This window comes from Camelus dromedarius, unplaced genomic scaffold (genome assembly GCF_036321535.1).
Source record: "Camelus dromedarius isolate mCamDro1 unplaced genomic scaffold, mCamDro1.pat HAP1_SCAFFOLD_179, whole genome shotgun sequence".
Lineage (NCBI taxonomy): Eukaryota > Metazoa > Chordata > Mammalia > Artiodactyla > Camelidae > Camelus > Camelus dromedarius.
In genome coordinates this window covers 738,519-744,518 of record NW_026989756.1, presented here as the reverse complement: position 1 = coordinate 744,518, position 6,000 = coordinate 738,519, and positions in this window count along the sequence as shown.

Below are 6,000 nucleotides of genomic sequence, written 5' to 3'. Positions count from 1 at the left end.
GAAGGTCTCTCCACTTGCTAGGTTCTGCGAGATAAGTGTGTGTGAAAGCCGTCCTTCACCTAGCTTGTTGGGAACACAAAGTTTCTTTTCAGTTGCAAACTCCATTCCATACATATATATGGGGAGGTACAAGCTCCAACTCGGTTTTACAGTGAAAACTGCAGGAACTTCAAACCGGCACTAGGAATCAGACTGAGGAAGCTGAGAAAAAGTGTCTCCTGCAACCCGTTCCCTTATTGCTAGATGAACGAACGTCTCTCCACTTGCTCAGTTCTGAGAGATAAGTATGTGTGAAAGCCGTCCTTCACCTAGCTTGTTGGGAACACAAAGTTTCTTTTCAGTTGCAAACTCCATCCCATACATATATATGGGGAGGTACTAGCTCCAACTCGGTTTTACAGTGAAAACTGCAGGAACTTCAAACCGGCACTAGGAAACAGACTGAGAAAGCAGAGAAAAAGTGTCTCCTGCAACCCGTTCCCTTGGTGCTAGATGAACGAACGTCTCTCCACTTGCTCAGTTCTGCGACATAAGTGTGTGTGAAAGCCGTCCTTCACCTAGCTTGTTGGGAACACAAAGATTCTTTTCAGTTGCAAACTCCATTCCATACATATATATGGGGAGATACTAGCTCCAACTCGGTTTTTCAGTGAAAACTGCAGGAACTTCATACCGGCACTAGGAAACAGACTGAGAATGCAGAGAAAAAGTGTCTCCTGCAACCCGTTCCTTTGGTGCTAGATGAACGAACGTCTCTCCACTTGCTCAGTTCTGAGAGATAAGTTTGTGTGAAAGCCGTCCTTCACCTAGCTTGTTGGGAAAACATAGTTTCTTTTCAGTTGCAAACTCCATTCCATACATATATATGTGGAGGTACAAGCTCCTACTCGGTTTTAAGTGAAAACTGCAGGAACTTCAAACCGGCACTAGGAAACAGACTGAGAAAGCAGAGAAAAAGTGTCTCCTGCAACCCGTTCCCTTGGTGCTAGATGAACGAACGAATCTCCACTTGCTCAGTTCTGAGAGATAATTGTGTGTGAAAGCCGTCCTTCACCTAGCATGTTGGGAACACAAAGTTTCTTTTCAGTTGCAAACTCCATTCCATACATATATATGGGGAGGTACAAGCTCCAACTCGGTTTTACAGTGAAAACTGCAGGAACTTCAAACCGGCACTAGGAATCATACTGAGGAAGCTGAGAAAAAGTGTCTCCTGCAACCCGTTCCCTTATTGCTAGATGAACGAACGTCTCTCCACTTGCTCAGTTCTGAGAGATAAGTGTGTGTGAAAGCCGTCCTTCACCTAGCTTGTTGGGAACACAAAGTTTCTTTTCAGTTGCAAACTCCATCCCATACATATATATGGGGAGGTACTAGCTCCAACTCGGTTTTACAGTGAAAACTGCAGGAACTTCAAACCGGCACTAGGAAACAGACTGAGAAATCAGAGAAAAAGTGTCTCCTGCAACCCGTTTCCTTAGTGCTAGATAAACGAACGTCTCTCAACTTGCTCAGTTCTGCGAGATAAGTGTGTGTGAAAGCCGTCCTTCACCTAGCTTGTTGGGAACACAAAGTTTCTTTTCAGTTGCAAACTGCATTCCATACATATATATGGGGAGGTACTAGCTCCAACTCGGTTTTACAGTGAAAACTGCAGGAACTTCATACCGGCACTAGGAAACAGACTGAGAATGCAGAGAAAAAGTGTCTCCTGCAACCCGTTCCTTTGGTGCCAGATGAACGAACGTATCTCCACTTGCTCAGTTCTGAGAGATAAGTTTGTGTGAAAGCCGTTCTTCACCTAGCTTGTTGGGAACACATAGTTTCTTTTCAGTTGCAAACTCCATTCCATACATATATATGGGGAGGTACTAGCTCCTACTCGGTTTTAAGTGAAAACTGCAGGAACTTCAAACCGGCACTAGGAAACAGACTGAGAAAGCAGAGAAAAAGTGTCTCCTGCAACCCGTTCCTTTGGTGCTAGATGAACGAACGTCTCTCCACTTGCTCAGTTCTGAGAGATAAGTTTGTGTGAAAGCCGTCCTTCACCTAGCTTGTTGGGAAAACATAGTTTCTTTTCAGTTGCAAACTCCATTCCATACATATATATGTGGAGGTACAAGCTCCTACTCGGTTTTAAGTGAAAACTGCAGGAACTTCAAACCGGCACTAGGAAACAGACTGAGAAAGCAGAGAAAAAGTGTCTCCTGCAACCCGTTCCCTTGGTGCTAGATGAACGAACGAATCTCCACTTGCTCAGTTCTGAGAGATAATTGTGTGTGAAAGCCGTCCTTCACCTAGCATGTTGGGAACACAAAGTTTCTTTTCAGTTGCAAACTCCATTCCATACATATATATGGGGAGGTACAAGCTCCAACTCGGTTTTACAGTGAAAACTGCAGGAACTTCAAACCGGCACTAGGAATCATACTGAGGAAGCTGAGAAAAAGTGTCTCCTGCAACCCGTTCCCTTATTGCTAGATGAACGAACGTCTCTCCACTTGCTCAGTTCTGAGAGATAAGTGTGTGTGAAAGCCGTCCTTCACCTAGCTTGTTGGGAACACAAAGTTTCTTTTCAGTTGCAAACTCCATCCCATACATATATATGGGGAGGTACTAGCTCCAACTCGGTTTTACAGTGAAAACTGCAGGAACTTCAAACCGGCACTAGGAAACAGACTGAGAAATCAGAGAAAAAGTGTCTCCTGCAACCCGTTTCCTTAGTGCTAGATAAACGAACGTCTCTCAACTTGCTCAGTTCTGCGAGATAAGTGTGTGTGAAAGCCGTCCTTCACCTAGCTTGTTGGGAACACAAAGTTTCTTTTCAGTTGCAAACTGCATTCCATACATATATATGGGGAGGTACTAGCTCCAACTCGGTTTTACAGTGAAAACTGCAGGAACTTCATACCGGCACTAGGAAACAGACTGAGAATGCAGAGAAAAAGTGTCTCCTGCAACCCGTTCCTTTGGTGCCAGATGAACGAACGTATCTCCACTTGCTCAGTTCTGAGAGATAAGTTTGTGTGAAAGCCGTTCTTCACCTAGCTTGTTGGGAACACATAGTTTCTTTTCAGTTGCAAACTCCATTCCATACATATATATGGGGAGGTACTAGCTCCTACTCGGTTTTAAGTGAAAACTGCAGGAACTTCAAACCGGCACTAGGAAACAGACTGAGAAAGCAGAGAAAAAGTGTCTCCTGCAACCCGTTCCCTTTGTGCTAGATGAACGAACGAATCTCCACTTGCTCACTTCTGAGAGATAAGTGTGTGTGAAAGCCGTCCTTCACCTAGCTTGTTGGGAACACAAAGTTTCTTTTCAGTTGCAAACTCCATCCCATACATATATATGGGGAGGTACTAGCTCCAACTCGGTTTTACAGTGAAAACTGCAGGAACTTCAAACCGGCACTAGGAAACAGACTGAGAAATCAGAGAAAAAGTGTCTCCTGCAACCCGTTTCCTTAGTGCTAGATAAACGAACGTCTCTCCACTTGCTCAGTTCTGGCGAGATAAATGTGTGTGAAAGCCGTCCTTCACCTAGCTTGTTGGGAACACAAAGTTTCTTTTCAGTTGCAAACTGCATTCCATACATATATATGGGGAGGTACTAGCTCCAACTCGGTTTTACAGTGAAAACTGCAGGAACTTCATACCGGCACTAGGAAACAGACTGAGAATGCAGAGAAAAAGTGTCTCCTGCAACCCGTTCCTTTGGTGCCAGATGAACGAACGTATCTCCACTTGCTCAGTTCTGAGAGATAAGTTTGTGTGAAAGCCGTTCTTCACCTAGCTTGTTGGGAACACATAGTTTCTTTTCAGTTGCAAACTCCATTCCATACATATATATGGGGAGGTACTAGCTCCTACTCGGTTTTAAGTGAAAACTGCAGGAACTTCAAACCGGCACTAGGAAACAGACTGAGAAAGCAGAGAAAAAGTGTCTCCTGCAACCCGTTCCCTTTGTGCTAGATGAACGAACGAATCTCCACTTGCTCACTTCTGAGAGATAAGTGTGTGTGAAAGCCGTCCTTCACCTAGCATGTTGGGAACACAAAGTTTCTTTTCAGTTGCAAACTCCATCCAATACATATATATGGGGAGGTACTAGCTCCAACTCGGTTTACAGAGAAAATTGCAGGAACTTCAAACCGGCACTAGGAAACAGACTGAGAAAGCAGAGAAAAAGTGTCTCCTGCAACCCGTTCCCTTGGTGCTAGATGAACGAACGTCTCTCCACTTGCTCAGTTCTGAGAGATAAGTGTGTGTGAAAGCCGTCCTTCACCTAGCTTGTTGAGAACACAAAGTTTCTTTTCAGTTGCAAACTCCATTTAATACATATATATGGGGAGATACTAGCTCCAACTCGGTTTTACAGTGAAAACTGCAGGAACTTCAAACCGGCACTAGGAAACAGACTGAGAAAGCAGAGAAAAAGTGTCTCCTGAAACCCGTTCCCTTGGTGCTAGATGAACGAAAGTCTCTCCACTTGCTCAGTTCTGAGAGAAAAGTGTGTGTGAAAGCCGTCCTTCACCTAGCTTGTTGGGAACACAAAGTTTCTTTTCAGTTGCAAACTCCATTCCATATATATATATGGGGAGGTACAAGCTCCAACTCGGTTTTACAGTGAAAACTGCAGGAACTTCAAACCGGCACTAGGAATCATACTGAGGAAGCTGAGAAAAAGTGTCTCCTGCAACCCGTTCCCTTATTGCTAGATGAACGAACGTCTCTCCACTTGCTCAGTTCTGAGAGATAAGTGTGTGTGAAAGCCGTCCTTCACCTAGCTTGTTGGGAACACAAAGTTTCTTTTCAGTTGCAAACTCCATCCCATACATATATATGGGGAGGTACTACCTCCAACTCGGTTTTACAGTGAAAACTGCAGGAACTTCAAACCGGCACTAGGAAACAGACTGAGAAAGCAGACAAAAAGTGTCTCCTGCAACCCGTTTCCTTGGTGTTAGATGAACGAACGTCTCTCCACTTGCTCAGTTCTGCGAGATAAGTGTGTGTGAAAGCCGTCCTTCACCTAGCTTGTTGGGAACACAAAGTTTCTTTTCAGTTGCAAACTCCATTCCATACATATATATGGGGAGGTACAAGCTCCAACTCGGTTTTACAGTGAAAACTGCAGGAACTTCAAACCGGCACTAGGAATCAGACTGAGGAAGCTGAGAAAAAGTGTCTCCTGCAACCCGTTCCCTTATTGCTAGATGAACGAACGTCTCTCCACTTGCTCAGTTCTGAGAGATAAGTGTGTGTGAAAGCCGTTCTTCACCTAGCTTGTTGGGAACACAAAGTTTCTTTTCAGTTGCAAACTCCATTTAATACATATATATGGGGAGATACTAGCTCCAACTCGGTTTTACAGTGAAAACTGCAGGAACTTCAAACCGGCACTAGGAAACAGACTGAGAAAGCAGAGAATAAGTGTCTCCTGCAACCCGTTCCCTTGGTGCTAGATGAACGAAAGTCTCTCCACTTGCTCAGTTCTGAGAGATAAGTGTGTGTGAAAGCCGTCCTTCAACTAGCTTGTTGGGAACACAAAGTTTCTTTTCAGTTGCAAACTCCATCCCATACATATATATGGGGAGGTACTAGCTCCAACTCGGTTTTACAGTGAAAAATGCAGGAACTTCAAACCGGCACTAGGAAACAGACTGAGAAAGCAGAGAAAAAGTGTCTCCTGCAACCCGTTCCCTTGGTGCTAGATGAACGAACGAATCTCCACTTGCTCAGTTCTGGGAGATAAGTGTGTGTGAAAGCCGTCCTTCAACTAGCATGTTGGGAACACAAAGTTTCTTTTCAGTTGCAAACTCCATTCCATACATATATATGGGGACGTACAAGCTCCAACTCGGTTTTACAGTGAAAACTGCAGGAACTTCAAACCGGCACTAGGAATCAGACTGAGGAAGCTGAGAAAAAGTGTCTCCTGCAACCCGTTCCCTTATTGCTAGATGAACGAACGTCTCTCCACTTGCTCAGTTCTGAG